The following is an 18,466-nucleotide window of genomic DNA, read 5'->3' on the forward strand; positions in this document are numbered from 1 at the left end:
TAATTAGGTTTGGAAAGATGATTGAGCTCCTGAGGTCTTGTCAAGGCAGGTGCTGGCCCAGGATGCCCTTTGAAATACCAGCACAATCACCTTGACCCAAGCCCAGCTGCCCGGCTGCCCTGTAACCCCAGGTTCTCAGCCCCATCCTCCATCTCACAGTCTCTCCCTTGCCTGCCCTTCCCCGGCCTATCCGCTCTCTTGAAGCTTCCTTCCTTGTAGGCTGAGTGGTCTGTCTGGGGCCTGCCCAGTGAATACCTCCTTACAACCTTTCTTCCTCCCAAGACGCCGCCTCTGTCCACCTTCTCCCATTAGAAATAGGTCTGCCGTGGCATGCAGAACTGGCCAGAGCCCCATTGTCTGGAGCAAAGGACGGGCTGGGAGAATCCATATCCTAAGCCCCACACCTTCCTCTTGGACTTGCCTTCCCTTCGATCCTATTCAAAGTACCTTGAGATGCTGGGCCCCAAGGACTCCCCTGGTGGAACTCTGCTTCCCCTTCAGCAAAGATCCATGCTCCAGAGTCCCAGCATCCCTGCAGGTACCTCTTTCCGGGACTCTGTCTTATTCCCTGCTGTTGAACTCAGGAAATGCAGCCACAAGCTAGCTGCTCCTAATGGCATTCATTCAGCCAGCTGCACGCTACCGGAAGGCCTGCCTGTGCTAAGAGACCTTGGAGGAGATGCCCTGGAAGGAGGCTCCCTGCCTTGTGGGGTTTGACCATGGGTGATCAATATCCATCTGAGAGTCATGTTTCCACCGTCCACTGGCCCTTATCTGTAGCTCAAATGAGTTGTCATGGAGCTCCTGAGATTTTCTGAAGCAGGGAGATAAGTATCTTCACACCCAGATATACAAGACCACCTGACCCCAGGGTTTCTCAGGATGCTGGGCTAGGGTGTGAAATTCTTGGCTCTGTTCTAGAAAGGTTGGGAAGTAGGAATGAGATCTGCTGTTCCACAGAGTCTGCATGTCTAACCTGACCTCAGCTCTAGGAGAAACACAGGCACCTGAGAACTTTCACACGTGACTGCTGCTGTAGACGCTTGGTCACCACGACGTGACCTCCTGACAACACCATCACCACCTTCGTCACTACTTTCTCCGTCACTGTAGACACCAGCAGCACCACACATTAGGACCTGCCTCGAGTGTGGCCTAGCTTGCAGGGTGACATTATTGGCGGGATGCTGGATGCTGGATGCTGGATATCACGTGTGCTGGGTGGAGCTTCTTGTTCATCTTCTAAGGCAGTTACCTTTAGCCTTTGTGCTCACCTGGTCCTGGGATAACCAGAAAACAGACTAGCTTAGCAATGGCCAGCTTCCTTCATTCCAGTCACTGAGGCACCACGTCCCTCTTGGCTGATAAGTGTTTTACCTCAACTGCCTTTCCTGGGCGAGTGGTTTCTGGAGCAGCACAGGCCAAGTAGGTCAAGGCACCAGCAACGTGCTGGAGACCCAGCTTGGTGTAATTTGTCACTAAGTCCCCTCCACTGCCCCTCTGAACAACACCCTGCATGTACCCTACTGTTTCCAAGGCAGGCTGGAAAGGAGGTAGGAGGTTACATCGTTCAGGTATCTCCATCCATACTCCTGTGCTCCTCAGCTCTGGTGACAGGCAGGGCTGAAGTGAAGAGGGCCTTTGTGGGCCCAGGAGGCACAGCCCAATTTCATAAGCACGAAGTATTATGATTGCATTGATTCCCGTCATAAATCATATTTCCTATCTCCTGACTTTCTCTCCTGCGCCCCGACTTAAGCCTTGGTATTTTCTTTAGCTGCTGCCACTGCCGAGACTAGAGATGATATTAGGATAATGATGATAAATTTTGCCCTGAAGCTAGGCCACTCCCTCTGTGTGGGGAGGGGGACTGTATGTCCCTCAGATGGAACTTTCGCCTAGAAGATGTCTTTCCTGAGGACTTACGGGAGGGAGGGTGCTCGCCTATGCCTGGATGTTTGGGTTTTATCACACAGGTACATGGGCACACATTTATGTGCATGCAAGTGTGCCCATCCTTATTCTCATACACACGCGAAGGCTTTATTATAAGCTTTTTGCTAGAATAGCTTGTGTGCGAAGACATGGCCGAGGGAACAGGGCTAGGGGTCAAAGTCAGCACTGAGCCTTCAAGGAGCAGCTACCACCAGCCTTGGTGGTCCTGGTGACTTAGGACCCTGTGTGTCTCATGATCCCCTGTGCAATGTACCTCATGTGCTATCATGTGTCATCTTACACTAGCCCTGCTGTGCCTCGGTCTCCCTTAAGAACCCGCTGTAGATCCCTGTGACAGCTGGGACGGGACCTTCTCACCTTCCTAACTATCACTATGGTGGAAAGCCTGGGCTCTCTTGGTGGGTGTGGGCACATTTTCCTTTAAACCCTGGCTTCTGGAAATCTTCCTGTAATACAGCTGACACCTAGCTGGGGGGGGTCACCATTTTGACTTCCAAAATGCCACATCAGCCAAGAGATGAAGCTCATGGGTGGTGCTCTGAGCTCTTAGGTTTATGCCTGTCCAGATGAGCTGGGCTCTGCTCAGGCTGAGCTGGGGTCACTTGAGGGGGTAACAAAGACATTTGGGTTCCCAGGCACAAGACCAGGCTATTCCCATGGATCTCTGGGCTGGACCTCCAATAGTGTGGGAGACCCTTAGGAACTACATTTTCTCTAGCACATGGACTGGTCTTGGGACAGGAAAAAGGCTCAGTGGGCACATGAACTGACGGCTGGTCTCTTATTCACTCATCTATTCAACACACATTCCTGAGCTGAGTGTGTTCTCCCCTCTTCCTGTCCCACGGAACTGAGGGCAGATGCCACTGGTCAGGATCCTATCCAGACTAGGGCCTGCTTGAGACTTGGGTACAGGCTGTTGGAATTTGTCAGAGAGCCATCTGGAATATTGTGTCCCTACGGATAGGGGAGACAGAGACAGGGAGTCACAGACTCAGAGAAGACGAAAAGGTCTAACCTGCCACCCACAATCCAGGAAGCTGTCTCACAACACCCTCCAGGGTGAGTGCCTCCCATGATGGGAGCTCACATCAGGCCACCCACACCATCCACAGCCCCGTGTTCCGCCCCCGTGCTGTAAGTACAAGATATGCCTTGTTCTTCTGTAGACAATGGCTTGCAGCAGCCGCGGTGATGAGAGCCCCTTGGTAGGCTGGGAGGGGCATCACCTTTGAGGTTCCTGGCTTGGGTTTCATGATGCATGACAGGGATTGAAGCATCACCTAAAGGGCTGAAGACAGAGGTGCCTGCCCCGCTGGTCTCTTTCCCTTCCTTGCAGTCCTCTGTATCTGGCTGGGTAGATACAACCCCACGATTTTGCCCTGTGAGGGCTCAGACCATTTTGCACAGGAGTTTAGCCTGAGGGGGGATAACCATATACACACACAGATACACACACACACACACACACACACACGAACACACACACACACACACATGTGGAGGGGAGCTCTTCATCCTCCTAAGATTTTCTTATTCCAGCCAGCAGTAGTCTTGAGAGCCAACAAAGACAGAATTCGGGTTCGGCCTGCAGAGCACAGTGCTCAGAGAGCCTGAGAGTGCGGGGTCAGAACGAATGATCGATCCCACGTTCTGTTTAAGTGTGGGGTCAGAACTAATGATCCCACGTTCTGTTTCCAGTTGCTTCTGTGCCAATGGGCAGTGTCCCTGCTTCTGCAGACTGGACAGACTTCTGAGGGACAGGAGTAGCAGGCTGAGGTGGTGTGTCTTTCCTGCTCTAGCTCTCTGCACTGCACCCACCCCATACTGTAGTGAGCACAGGCAGAGCGACAAGTCAGATCCCGACTGCTGGCTCCCAACCGTATGACCACCCTCTCCCAACCTTGTACCTTCTGGGAAATCATGGGCTGTTGGGGAGGAAGTCAGTAACAGCTAATGCTACTAAGTGTGTGTGTGTGTGTGTGTGTGTGTGTGTGTGTTGTGAGTCATGTGGGACAGCCCAAACTGAGAGAGCATTCAATTTTACCTGTCTTATTAGCACAAAAAGCTCCTGGGTTCTAACATGGAGGGGACCAAAGAAGCAGCTCACCCTGTCCTATCCCTGATGAATGCCAGGTTTATAAAAGCAAGCAGACCAATGACATGTCTGCCTAGCACCCCCATTTGTGCACAGAGGAGGAGATTCCTAAAGCAAGTGGGTGTCTCCTCTAGGTGGGAGCTTGTGGTGCTGTACTCGGGGGATTCGCTAGTGCTGGAAACAGATTGGGTGGCTGAGAACACACAGCGGTCGTGGCTGTGCTGGGTGGAGAGCAGAGCTTTATATGTCTGTGCTTTAAATACTCCTTTGTGAGAAGTGACAGAATGTGTGAGCGGTAATGACCGTGTCTGTGTTCGGGTGTACCTGCTGGAGTTCTGCTGTGAGGTTCACTGTGCATTTGGGTGTGGAGTACGGTTGTCATGGACAGTCACTATTCCCTCTGACTCTTTGCGTGTGTGTGTGTGTGTGTGTGTGTGTGTGTGTGTGAGAGAGAGAGAGAGAGAGAGAGAGAGAGAGAGAGAGAGAGAGAGAGACAGAGAGAGAGAGAGAGAGAGTAATGTAACATCTCCAAAATGCAAAAATCCTGGAAACCTAGGAGGTGCTCCAAGTGACCACCAGATGGCACCAATGTGTAGCCTAAGGGTTGGGACCTGCAGTTTGTGGACTGGGTTGGGCTTTGTGCTCAGCTCCCTTCCTGTGTGGCTGGTTTTGTGGGGAGTGCGTTTGTTTATAGGGGTGGGAGGTGTAGGAAGACACTATCTGATGAGGGCTGTCATTCCTGCATATTTGGGGGTGTGGTAACTTGTGAGTGTACTTGACCTACTGGTCACACTTGGGCACTGCCTAGACTGCATGCCCTACAAGCCCTGGTTCTCTGGGAGTGTGTGTGCAGACAAGCTGGCGTGTGCCGTCGTGCCTAGGCTGTCCTACCCCCGTATGCCTGGAAGTCCACCTTTCACTCCTGCCGGGCTGCCCGCACTCACCGCTTGCCGCCATCCTCACAATCACTTCCTTTCTCCCCACTTGCACCCACCCGCGCCGTGACTGACCTCTCCCATGCAAGAGGCTCACCCACTCTGCGGGCACTGTGCTGGAGTCCTCTCGATGCCTCTGAGCATCGATCCATTGCCCCCTACTTACCCTCCCCTTGCCCGGGACTGTCACGCTCACACTATTTTGCAGCCATCTATTCGGCATGGCTCGCTCGGGAATCTTCCAGGAATCAAGACCTATCCTGATGGAGGCCACCTTAGGGTCTGGACACTAGAGTGAGTACCAGACAAAAGCCCGGTGTCAGGGGACACCTTTGCCACCTGCCTGCCCACACAGGGTCCCAATGCCTGTGGAAGGATTATTGACCCACAAGTGGCATCCTGGAGATACGGCAGGCAGGTTGTAGCAGAGCACTGGGGTGTGGCTGTAGGGTTCACATACACAACACGCACACACACAGGAGTAGAGACAGGGAGGGTATGGATGGGGGGAATGCAGATCATGGGTGCTCCCTGAGGGTGTTTGTTTTGTGTGAAGCATGGAGTCAGGTAGCCCAGGCTAGCCTCAAACTCCCTTTGTGGTTAAGAATAGCCTCGAATGCTTTGTGTGTATGTATGTGTATGCCTATGTGTGTGCATTTGTTTATATATGTGGACATGTGAGTGTACATGTACAGGTAAGCCAGAATTCAGCCTTGGGTGTTGAAGGAACAACTCCTTGTTGTTGAGACAGGGCTTCTCCCTGGCTAGTCAATTCAGCTAAGGTATCTTAGTCAAAATTCTACTGCTGTGAAGAGACACCGTGACAACAGCAACTATTATAAAAGAAAACATTAATTGGGGCTGGCTTACAGTTTAAGAGGTTAGCCCATTATCATCATGGAGAGAGCATGGCAGCCTGCAGGCAGACGTGGGAGTTGAGAGTTCTACATCTGGATCTGCAGGCAGCAGGCAGAGAGAAACACTGGGCCTGGCTTGAGCATTTGAAACCACAAAACCCATACCCAGTGACACACTTCCTCCAACAAGGCCACACTTCCTAATCCCTGTGAACTATGCCACTCCCTAATTTAAATATGTCACCATGCATTGACATAAATGAGCCTGTGGGGTTATTGCTATTAACATCACCACAGCTGTCTGACTAAAGAGCCCCAGGAGCTCCTGTTTCCACACACACACACACACACACACACACACACACACATGCACACTCTCTCACACACATGCACACTCTCTCATACACACTCTCACACACATGTACACTCACACACATTCACACTTGCTCACACACATGCACACTCTCTCATACACACTCTCACACACATGTACACTCACACACGCATTCACACTCTCTCACACACATACACACTCTCACACACATGCACTCTCACACACATGCACTCTCACACATGTGTACACACGCATGCGCGCGCGCACACACACACACACACACACACACATACACACACAAACACACCAGACACTTGTCTTTTCTGTGTGGGTTCCTCACGAGCTTGCTAGAATCACTTTACTGACTGAATTGTCTCCCCAGCCTTGAACCTGACCCTCCTGCCTCTGCCTCCCAATTGCTGGGATTACAAGCGAGCACCACCATGCTGGCCCTCCCACCAATGACTGCCTGTGTTTAAGGCAGAGGTGGAACTCATCCTTGGCTGCAACAGAAGGGATTTCTGAAGAACCCGTCCTTGCCAAGCGGAGGGAAAATTCCCCTGTAAGCCATGAAAGCATGCTCTCTCTGTGTTCAAAGAAACCACAGTGAGTGTGTGCGCATGCACAGCTGCAGGCTGAGCTCGAAGGGGAGAGGAAATGCCCTGGGGCCACCCTGGCCTGCAGATTGCCCACTGTCGCTTCTCCAGGGATGCCCAAGGAAGATGCAGATGGGCATGTCCTTCGTGGCCCCAACAGTACCCTAACCTCAATCCATTCCACTTGCGGAGGTTTGGTGAACCTTCGGGGACAAAGCGTGTGGGGTGGGGGAGGGGCTGAGCTGGGGAAAGTGGAGAAAGCCCGTGAAGTTTAAGGCAGCATTCTTGGTTCCTTGGGCTGAGCCGGTCTGCCAGCCAGAGGTGGGAGTCAGGGGAGGACAGTGAGCTTCGTGTGCTCTCCTGCTTGCTTACGGGGCGGGCTGAAGGTGGGTAGGAGTCTGGGAGTGCGCCCGCCATGTGCTTTTAGGCACCTTTGATGGTGAAGGGTGGAGGGGAAGCCCTGGGCTTGTGAAGGTGGATTAAGTCTGAGGAAGTAGTTCCACTCCCCTGTTAAAGTGTCAGGGACCTCAGAGGGTGCCCTGGGGTCTTACCGAGTACATGGCTGGAAAGCCAAGTCAGAGCCTAGCGTGTAGCCTGGGTACACTGCAATCTCCAAGGTCTCCCAGTCACCCACCCTCCCTGGCTAAGTGGTGACAGCAGCCACGCAGCTAAGATTTATCCGTGGTCCTTCTGTGCAGGATGCTGACATGCTGCTATGCTCATCAATCAGGGGAACGCTAGGCCAATTATTCATTTATTAATAAGGGTCTTGCAGGCCCATCCCCCACCTCAGTGCCGGCCTCTGCTGTCATCTGGAAAACCTCCCCGGGAGCACTGGACTTGCTGTCCTCGGCCCTTGCCTGTCCCCTTCTCATATAACAGCCCAGAGGCAGGCCGCTTGTCTCTGCTGGAGGTCGGTCCACCAGGCTGGCCCAACCTTTCGACATCTCAACACAGTGTCTTCCCCAAAATTCACACTTGGGAACAGCGAAACCCAATTGCAAAGTAAACCTCTCTCTAATGTTCTACGCAACTCTATGATCTTTGTATTGGGCAGCATACATTACTGTCCCAGACTCGGTGAAGGCGGTGGGTTGAACTTGACTCTTCCAAGCCCTGCTTCTGGGCCACCTTCTCTCCTGCACACTGGGAAGGCCAGCGCGCCTGCATCCCCCAGCCCCAGGGATCCGCCGGCCTCCCCCCACCTCCCCAGTGCTGGAATTGGCTTTTCTCACCCGGGTTCTGAGGATGGAACTCAGATCGTCTTGCTGTGTACATAGCAAGCGTTTCACCTGCTGCGCCAGCTCCCTGCCTCCTGCAATCAGCTTCAGGAGCACATGACCCCCAAAGTGAGGCACAGCCCTCCCTGCGACTCTGCAGGGGATTCAGTGCCCCGGTGTCCCTGGGAGGGCTTGGTGGTTCACGTGCCTGGGGGACTTGGAAAGGTCCAGTCACTAGGATGCGGTTATTTTTAATGGGCCCGGGCCTGGCAGCAGCACATGCCTTCCTGTCCAGGGTCTTTTTCCTTGGATGGGAACAGCAAGGGAACAAGACGTGGCAGTGTGCCCGCAGACACGAGGGAGCCTTGAAGGAAGGCAGCTATGCTGCTCCTGATGGGTGACAGACAGGAAACTGAGGGAAACGCTGGGCAGCACGTGACTCACACTTCACAGAAGCACAGTTGGAAGCTCCCACACTAGAGGTAGTTTCTGATCATTCCGTCTCCTGCATGGTGAGGGAAAGGCCGCGCCCTCCCCGCCTGAACCCGAGTCCAGTTAGGGCTGTCACCCTTCCCCTCCCAGGTCATCTATAGCAGATGGAAGAAGCACGTGGAAACGGTTGGGGAAACCAGGAGGCTGGGGAGCCCATCGGTCCTGGGATGTAGGTGCCCGGCCACAGGTGGTCCTTTCTGGTGGGATTATAGTCTAGCGGGGAGAAGGAACTCGGAGAGGATTTAAAATGATCCATAAGTGGACTTCAGTACAGGAATCTCAGTGGCTTTAAAGAAGAGTTCCTCCTTCAACCCCAAAGACAAAATGGGAAGTAGCATTCCTTTACCCTACATGAGGGATAGACCGGCCACTGTGCTTTGTGCTAAGTATGTACCGGGGAGAGGCACAGGCCCGCCTCTACCAAACACGACAGTGCAGGCGGGCAAGCTGAGCAGCATGCTGGGCAAGGTTCATCGGAATCGCCAATCGGAGAGTGAGAAAGGACTGGTTTGGGGGTGACAAGCACGATGGATACCTGGGGGGCACACAGGGGTGTGTCCTTCTGCTATCAGTGCGATGCTGAGAAGGACGTGTGTCCATCAAGGCCAGTCTCAGGGAGAAGGAACTTGGTGGTGAGAGGAGTTGGGGGTTAGAGGTGCGGCACGGAGGCTCGCAGACAGAGCTCGTGGACAGCACACCCTTGTGTGAGGATGCAGGCAGAGAATGGGCTGGGGCAGCGTGTGCATGGAGCCTGAGCAGACTTAGCTCTGCAGAGGTGTGTGGTCACTGGAATAGGCGTCATCACCACAGTCTAGCAGCCTCTACGGGGAAGGGGGGAATCAGCAAAGAGGGAGAGGGGGTCCTTAGGATAGGCTGTGGAGGAGGGCGGGGATAGTGTATGCCTTTAGTCCCAGCCTCCAGAGTCATGTGATCACCGAGTTCAAGGCCAGCCTGGTCTACAGAGCAAGTTCCAGGACAACTAGGGCTACAACAAGAAGCCCTGTCTAGAAACAAAAGTTAGGATGTGGAATTTAGGACACAGTAACAGTCCTAGCACCGTTAGCATCCTGATGGTGGATGAAGAGCCTTGACCAACAGGGGACAGGTCAAATACACAAGTGACTCTCTGACAAAGACCTGAGAACAGACTGCATGCTGTCACATCGCTCCAGAGACAAGACCGAGACTGTCCCTGTGAACATTACCTGATTATGACAGGAACCTCTCACGTGGGAAGAGAAAACAGTGAATGCCTGTGTCCCAGGAACTTCCTGAGTGAGAGTCCGTGTTTCTGAGCAGCTGGCACTCAGTTGCTTCCTTGCCAGCATGCCAGACTTGCTTGCTTGTCTGAGTGTCTGAGCACACCTGATTTCGGGAGTGACTGTCTACAGCCCCCACCTACTCAAAACCCTTCCTGGCCATTACCGGCAATTCTAAAGCCATGGGGCATGGATTCCATTACATCCTAGCCAGGTCTCCATATGCAGGACCCAGCTGCCACCAGATTCTATTCTAAATGTCCTCTCCCTTCCGTCACTTTGGGAAGGCCACCACCACAGCATGTGCTCTTCTTCTGAGTCAGGCACTGAACTTGCTTCTCTAGGCCAAGCTGCAGTCAGACGGCCTCGCAAGGGTTCTGTTGGCATTCAGAGTCGAGCAGGCAGCTCTGAATGTCTGGTTGTGAGTGTAGGCTCCTTTCATCCAAGACCCGTGACTCTGGGATCCCCAACTCCTACACGCCACCTCAAGTCCTGAGTCAGGACTCGCAGTAGCAGCAGCAGCAGGTCTGGACCTCTGACCTGACCCCACCTTCCATCTCTGGGGAGCCCCTCTCCGCCCCCAGAGACTTCAGAGCTGACTTCAAGGTGACACGCGTCTTCCTGTGGGTCACACTCTCACCCATTTCCCCTCTTCTTCCAGAGTTTGATTTTTGACCAGGTAATTAGCACAGCTCTTCTCATTAATACTATATTTTTAAAAGAACGGGTGCCAGTCAAGGGAGAAGGGCAGAGAGGGAGGGGCTGGCACATGCCAGTAGTTGTCTTGACAGCCTGAGAGGAATCCCGGAACACTGACAGTCTCCTTTAAGTGGCCCAATTAGCATAAGAAACAGCTCACCAAAAGTTCTGAAGGCATCATGTTGATTAATGCAATTTATCTTGCAAACCAGTGGCAGACAGCGGAGTCGCTGCTGCTGATTATTCTATACATTTATACGCTTTATGTGCGTGTAGCTTCCTCTCCCAGGAAGGGCTCCTCACCTCTACATCCAGCCTGTGCCCTCAGACCCAGGGTCCAGAATATCCCAGCCCGAACCCAGGTCTTAAAGAGGTCCTGCATGGCTTCAGTCCAAATTTCCTGTTCCTATGAGTTGTCTTTGATATGCAGGCAGAGGCTGGATTTACCCTGAGACTGAGCTAACATTAATAGTAATAATAATAATAATAATAGTAGTAACTACAATAACAGTAGCCAGCAAGGATAATGAAGCCCTCGCAGGGCAGTCAGCTCCAGCCGGCCACAGAAGTGACCAACAGAGAAATTTGGAGAATGAAATGGGATCTACAATGCTTTGCACCCATGGTCCTCAGCTACCATTTAAATAAGGCGGATGTATGGGGGGCTGCTGACAGCGCCCTCCGCCTTCCACCTCAGACATCTTATTCTGGAAGCTGTGAACTGTTACTCTGGGTACTGGGGACACAGGAGCCCGGGCTTTGGCTTTCGGAGTGTCTCTTCACTTGGACAAGGCGAGAAGAACAGGAAAGGAAGCCAACCAGCAGGATGGCTTTGAGGGCTGTAACTACCGTTTCTCTCACACCAGGCCTGTCCTGAGGTAACAACCACATTCTTCCACGTTTCTTCCTTCCTCCACTTGCAAATCTAAAAGTGTGTGTTATTTATGTTTGTGTGTCAGGGAGTGTGTGCTTGCCTGGGTGCGTGTGTGGAGCTCAGAGGACGGTTCGCAGGAATCGGTGTGTGGAGCTCAGAGGACGGTTCGCAGGAATCGGCTATGCCCTTCTCCCACGTGGGTTCTGAGGACCAAACTCGAGTTGGCAGTCTCGGCAGCAAGTGCCCTTCCCAGATGAGCGGTCTTGGTGGCCCTCCTTTTCTCCGTTTTTGCGGGAAGCCCTCTAGTCTGAAAGCCAGGAAATCTGGCCCTTCAGCTGGTGCTCTCCCTCAGACACAGTCGGGTCACAGTCTGGAAGTGGACACCAGAGGCAGAGGAGGGTGAGCAGACGCTTCCTTTCTGAGGTGAGAGGCTCAAGAGTGAACGACTCCAAGGAATACCAGGAAGAGACGAGGTGACCAACAGATTAACACATGGTCACCAGTGTAGGCATGGTGACTGGTGCAGAAAGACACCGGCCATTGCTGTAGGACACTGGTGCAGAACATTACCACTCTCTGGTGCGGAGCCATAACTAGCAGAGGCTGAGGTTTGCAAGGGTGGTTAAGATGGGACCCTTTCTTGAAGGGCTTAGGGACCAGTGTTAAGCCTGATGGAGCGTCAGAGCCAAAGCCTCTGGATTCAATCTCGGCAGAGCAGTCCCTAAAGACAGCAGTGGAGAATTAGGCTAGCCCTTGAGGAAGGGCACGAGGCACCTGGATGAGGTGTGACAGCAGTGAGGTGTGGGGAGAGGTGGTCTTGGGATGTGATGGTGGAGGACCAGTAAGGTCAGGGAAGCAGCCGGCAGCGGCGATGAACCACGCATCTCACATGGGTGTGCAAGGTGGACCATGAGCTGCCTGGGGGTAGCCTTGAGAGCCAGTGCCGTGATTAGAACAGGAGGAGGGGGTTAGCTTGCCTTCCCCTCAGCTCAGACTTCAGGCAGACGTGACATCCTGGGAGTGCAGGCTAGACACCGACTCTCAGGAGGAAAGTCAGAGCCAGCAGTATATTTTTCTTTTTTTTTTTTCTTAAGATACAGACTCCAGGGCTGGAACAAGCCCCAGGTGAGTGTTTGCTTTGTTCCGGGCTGGGTGCCAGAAGCCGGGCTCCCTTTCTGCCAGCTGTGCAAGGAAGTACTATTGTCCGCATTTACAGACCATCAAACTAAGTCCTACCGAATGGCCAACCAAGGTCGCACGGAGTGAGAACAAGCTTAGTCTTGCCCTGCTGCTGTTGGACATCAAGGAGAAGCGAGGCTCCACAGCACGAGTGGTGCGCGCATCAGGAGGTCAGTAACACAGGGCACGGAGCGTCGCTACCCTAACCGCATACCCGAGAGAGACCTGACTCAGCGAGCAGGGGCTCGGATGGTTCTTACGCAGGCTCCTGGTTGGCTCCATCCAGACATCAACTAGAAAGCATTCGGACGTTTTGAAGTAGAGGTAGAGATGTGTATTCTCTCACAAGCTCAGAGACAGGATGCCCCCACCCCACCCCCTCGCTCTCTGGCCCCTGGCCTCAGTGTTGGATGCCCCCTAAGGTGAGCAGAGATCTAGAGCAGGGCCCAGGAGGAAGATGGCACGCTCCAGAGGGCTTCTGCCCGCCCTCCAGGCTCCCCATGCACCTGCCTGCAATGAAGCTCGCATCTCATTGGCTCTGGGTGATCAGGGCGGCGGTGCAAGAGGCCTCAGTGGTGCCTCCTCCTGTGGGGAAGGACGGATCAACGGGGAGGCAGCAGCTTTGGTTCTGAGCAGCTCTTTCTCCAGATGTTAGGGTCAGGATCACGTGTGTCCTGGTGGGCTCGTGTGCGTGCGTGTCTGTGCCCGTCGGAGCAAGTCATACTGTGCTCTCGCGCTTTAGTGTGGAGGGTGTGTCCACACGCCGTTTGGGCTTGGAAAACTGTGTCTGGGTAGGGCTTGTGTGCGACTCCCTGAGAGAGACGATGTGTGTCTGCTCCGTGGCACAGAGGTGTGTGTGTGCACGCGCTCGCACGCTCGCTCTCTCGCTTTTCTTTCTCAGACACACTCTCACCTTGCGGACCCCGAGAGCTTGGAACTCTGTGTAGACCCGGCTGGCCTCAAACTCATACTAATCTCCTTGCCCTCTGCTTCTAGAACACTGGTGCTAAAGGTACGCGCCACCACACCGGACTTTGCAGGTAACATTATCGAGCATGTGCTGTGGGTCCTCTGCCTACAGGCCTGAATACATTACACATGTGTGAATGTGCATGGGAGTATGGTCCCTCTGAGATGCCTATGATGCGGGTGATATTTGGGAGTGTGAATTATGTGTGTGCACATGCTTCTGTGAGCACCTGTGCTGTGGCACAGTTGGCGGCAAACAAACCGGAAACACAGGCCTGGCAGGACAGATGGGCCGTGACGGAAATGGGTGGGTCAGTCCAGGTAGACTGCCTGGTGGAGGAGGTATTTGAGCCTTCTGCTCATCTTCTCTCCTCCCTGGGCCACTACTATCGTCCAGGGCTTCCATAGCGCTGGAGGCAGTCACTCAGCAGAGTCAGGGGAACCCTGCATGGAGAGCCTGGGTTGAAGCCTTTGAGTGCTCTGCAGGGCCTAGGTGCCTCCTCAGTAGAGACTAAGGTACCCAGGAGCCCAGCTTGGGCCCGTCCTAGGGTCTGTCAGGAAATGGTGCGCTGCCTCACTGAGACCCTTACTCTGTTTCTAACGGCAGTTCTGGGGTCCAGGAGCAGGCTCCCACCTTCTCTTTTCTGCCCCAGATTGACTGACCAATGGACAAAGCCACCTTGGAGCTATCCGAGCTACCCTGCCGGCTCTCTGCTTTTTAATAGGAAAATACAGCACGGCATTCGTCCGCTTTAAAAGTGAAAAATAGAGAACACAGAACTTGATTTCGTAAAGACACCGGATAACCAGATATTCTGTTGTTCTATGCTGTGGTGACTGAAGGAAGGGAGACAGGGGGTGGGGGGCAGCACATAGAGAACTGTGAGGGTCAGGTGCGGCGCCCGGTAGGACAGAAGAGCAGGAGAAAAAGGGAGATGGAGTCCTGGGGTGCTCTGGGGTGAGCAGACGCAGTGCCCCCACCCCCAGAGCCGGCTGTCCAAACGGTCTTCCTAGTAATCCTAAAAGGGTCTCCTGAAACAGCTGCTGCAGTGCGCTAGAGGCTGACTGGCCTGAGGCCCAGCTGAGCTTTCTGATGACTTTGGCCGCTAACACAGCTCCAGATCTGTCCCCCCCTCAGCCTCACCTCACGCCAGGCACTGAGCATCTTTTTTTTTTTCGAGACAGGGTTTCTCTGTATTGTTTTGGACGCTGTCCTGGAACTCGCTCTGTAGACCAGGCTGGCCTCGAACTCGGGAACTCACAGAGATCCACCTGCCTCTGCCTCCCGAGTGCTGGGATTAAAGGCGTGCGCCACCAACGCCCGGCTGGCACTGAGCATCTTGTTTAAGCTGGCTACATTGCCCCGACCTCACCTCTGGACTCTCAGTCTTGGCCCGAGCTCCCCGAAGCATCCTATTGGCCCCCCTCAGGCCTTCCGGCTCTAGACCCTGCCCCTCCCATAGGACCCCAGGAACCAGCTATTGCCACGCCCACTCCACCCATCCTTCTCTTGCCCCTCCTACGGCTCTCCCGCAGGGTCGGTCACACAGTGAGGACACGTGTTTAGCCTGGGGTGCTGAGTGCTACAGAGGTGTGTGTGTGTGTGTGTGTGCGTGCGTGCGTGCGTGCGTGTGCGTGCGTGTGCGTGCGTGCGTGCGTGCGTGTGTGTGTGTGTGTGTGTGTGTGTGTGTGTGTGTGTGTGTTGGGGCTGGAGGGAACGCTTAGAAGAGGGTCAGGGTATCAGGGAGGGGCCCTAAAGGAGCTGGGGTCTGAGCATGGAGTCACAGATCCACAGGGCCTACATGCGTTTCAGGAGGAGGGGAGAGCAGGGGCAACGCAGGCCAGGGGCACAGCGTGGCAGCATCTGGATGCGCAGGTTGGGGGGGGGCTGAGTGGAGAGAGGCAGGAGGTAGGGATCTCGGAGTCTGTGCTTATTCTCTCCTAAGGTGACTCTGCTCGTGGCCAGGAAGGGCACAGATGCACAGTGCAAACTGTAGGCTGGGGGCCCCTCTCCAGGTGTGGCTGACACTGACTCTACTTCCTTTAGACCAGAGGCTATTGGATGGTGCAGGGTGTGGCATTCCTGCTGCATGGTATCAGCTCAATAAAGCACACACACACACACACACACACACACACACACACACACACACACACGAATCTAACGATGACAACCCTCAGGAAGCAGGCCAGGTGTCATGCAGAGTTGAGCCACTGGAGAGGGCTATGGTCCCGGGGAAGGACCAGTCACAGTGGCCGTGTCTAGCTAGACATGGAGCTGAGCATCCCTGGACCACTGAGACCCCAGCACAGCCATGAGTTATTCCTTTCCAACCACAGTAGTCTGTTCCTGATAAGGACTGTCTAATGAGTACGCCTTCCCCATTCTGGCCACCACCTCCATGAGAGACGCTTGGCGGCTGTGCCATGGACAGAGCCTCAGGGGACTCTGGATACCAAAAATTCCAATTGTGCCCTGGTACACACAGCTGCATGGGAAGCAGCTGGAGGCCAAAGCCCTTGGCAGGTCGCTAGCAGTGGGGTGGCTTGTCAACAGCAGTTGGGTGGGCATTTTCTGTGAGCTGGGGTCTGCTCCTGCACATCACAAAGTAATCAGAATGACACTGTCGGCATTGTCTGCATGGTGAGGACAGAGGGGGAAACCAAGGCCCATACAGGTGGAGCCATTTGGCCCCATGCAGCTGGGCAACTCAGAGCATGGACACAGGAAGCTGAGCTCTGGAACCATCCTCCCGCTGGCTGAAGTGGCTTGTGCACCCTCACCTCAGGGCTCTGGACAGACACTTGCCAGTCTATGGTGCTGGGACTCAGAAAGTGACTGTATTTTATGTGACTTCCTGAGTCCTTTGAACTACAGGACACTGGATAAGCCTCGGGGACAGTCTCTCTGAGAGTGAGGTGAGCCAACCCAGCCAGCACTCTTCAAGGTGGCCATAGAAACTAGACCCCATCTCCCCAGAGCATGCCACTCCCCCTTCTCCTTGATGACCTCTGTCCTAGAGGTCCTGTGCAAATCTGCCCACAGGAGGGAGTAATGATATAGACAGGCCAAGAAGAGTCACCCTGATGCCCTTTGTGGGGTCTCTCAACTCAGGCTATTAGCATCATGAAATCCCATTCCTACATGAATGTCCCTTCTTCGGCAAACCTAAGAATACAGGCAGCTTTCCAGTCGTCTTTGGGTCTTCATATCTGAAGGCTCTGTGTCATGAAAACCCTGGATTATATAAACGCTATGTGGCTCCTCTGTCTTTTGTCACAGGACAGGCAACCAGAACTCTTAGAAACCCTTAGAGTGGGTTTACCTTTAGGACACAGGGACATCTACCAAGTCTGGAACGGAGCTTCATCGCCAGTGCATAGGGCCAAGACACTTAAAAGCTACCAAGGCTTCCCCAGCCTCTCCAGGGACGTGACTTCATTATCAGTGACGATCGTGGAGGGCACAGTGACAGCCGAGTGGGGACCAGACTGAAACAAGATTAACATATGAAAGAAGCCAGTTGGCAGAGAAAGGCGCTTTATAGACTTTATAGGAGGCTTCGTCTGGCCAGCGGGCTGCGGTAGCCCGGCTGTACAAAGGGGAAGAAAGCGCTCGTCAAAGTCCTACGAAGGGGCACGCACCCCTTGGCCAGGAGCTCTTGCGGGCTTCCCCTCAGCACACCAATTCACGTCCACTCTCACGAGTGCTTTCCAAACCTTTCTTAACGGACTGCCTCTATTCTAACTCACGAAGCTGGTGCAGTCCTTCGTCCCGGAACTCAAGAATTTGGGATCTGCCCTTGGAAGTCCTATCCTCAGCCTAACATGCTTCTGCGGACACTGGGCTTCCTCTGGAGGCCCCCTGCGCGCTCCCCCCAACACCATGACTTGCCAAGTCCCACTCTCCTCGTCTCCACCTCCCCTCCTCCCTGCGGCTGTCAAGATTTACAACTCGTCTGCCCTGCCGGTTTTTTCCTCTCAGACTCTAATCAAATGGTTCGCGAGCTTCCGTTTGAGTCCTTTATTTATTTATCTATCTATTTATTTATTTATTTCTAATGAATACGACTAAGAACCCCGGGGGGAACCCCAGATTGCCCGGTAACAGCGTGTCTCATCCATGAGCTCAGAGTGGGTACGGCCCACACTAGGTGCTCACTAAACTCTCCTTTTGACCAGCAGCTTTCCCTCGCCTGGTCCCGAGCAGTGCTGAAGCACGGAACAGCCCGCTTGGGAAAACAGCTCAGACAGAGAGCAGCTTCGCTCCTCCAGGGTACCTACCGCGTCGCCATCGTGCCTGCGCCTGCGTTTGCTGCATCCGAGGGCAGAACGGAAGCTAGAGTCAGGACATGGAGACGTAGAGGTGTCGGGACTTACAGTCTCAAGGGAGGTTCTTTCCCGTCGGAGCAGTGGCTCCCCGGTTGCTCAGCCCAGGGTTCCCGCTGCTCCCGGGAAGCTGGGGTTGTGTCTGACTGCTGTCCCATTAACGGAGTTATTTAGACCTCTGTGCTAATGACTTCCGAGGACAGCACTCCTCCTGGATATGTAAATCCAGCCAAGGTTGTTAACAAAATTAGCCTGCTTAGCTTACAGTCTCAAACCTCTACTTGGCTCAGGATGGTGCGGGACCCACCTAAGTGCACCATGTGGGGTGTGTGTGTGTGTGTGTGTGTGTGTGTATACACCGTGGGTTATTTTGGCCTTTTTCCAACCTCAGGGGTCACTGTGCTTCATCAAGGACACTTTTAATGGCTTTTAAAGCTCTTGCTTGAGGTTTCTGGAAAGACTCCCCTCAGAGACTCTCAGCTAGGAGAGTAACCAGCCCATTAGAGGTGGCATTTGCTGGCAGGGGGCATGTGTGGGTTCCTTCCCTTGGTCCACAGAGGGAGAGAGGAGGACGGCTGAGTTGCAGGGGAGCACCCAGGATGCCCAGAGGGTCTGAAGCCAGTGCAATCCACCGTTCAAATGAATGGTGAGTGAGTGGCAGGAGCAAAG

At 53.9% G+C, this 18,466-nt stretch overlaps 1 protein-coding gene across 25 annotated transcripts in view; it reads right to left on the minus strand.

Moving 5' to 3' along the window:
- Celf4 (CUGBP Elav-like family member 4) overlaps positions 1 to 18,466 on the minus strand; it is a 277,565-nt gene that overhangs the window by 71,367 nt on the left and 187,732 nt on the right. The window lies entirely within an intron of this gene.

The sequence above is a fragment of the Mesocricetus auratus genome, unplaced genomic scaffold, assembly GCF_017639785.1.
Source record: "Mesocricetus auratus isolate SY011 unplaced genomic scaffold, BCM_Maur_2.0 Super-Scaffold_100015, whole genome shotgun sequence".
NCBI classification, from domain to species: Eukaryota; Metazoa; Chordata; class Mammalia; order Rodentia; family Cricetidae; genus Mesocricetus; species Mesocricetus auratus.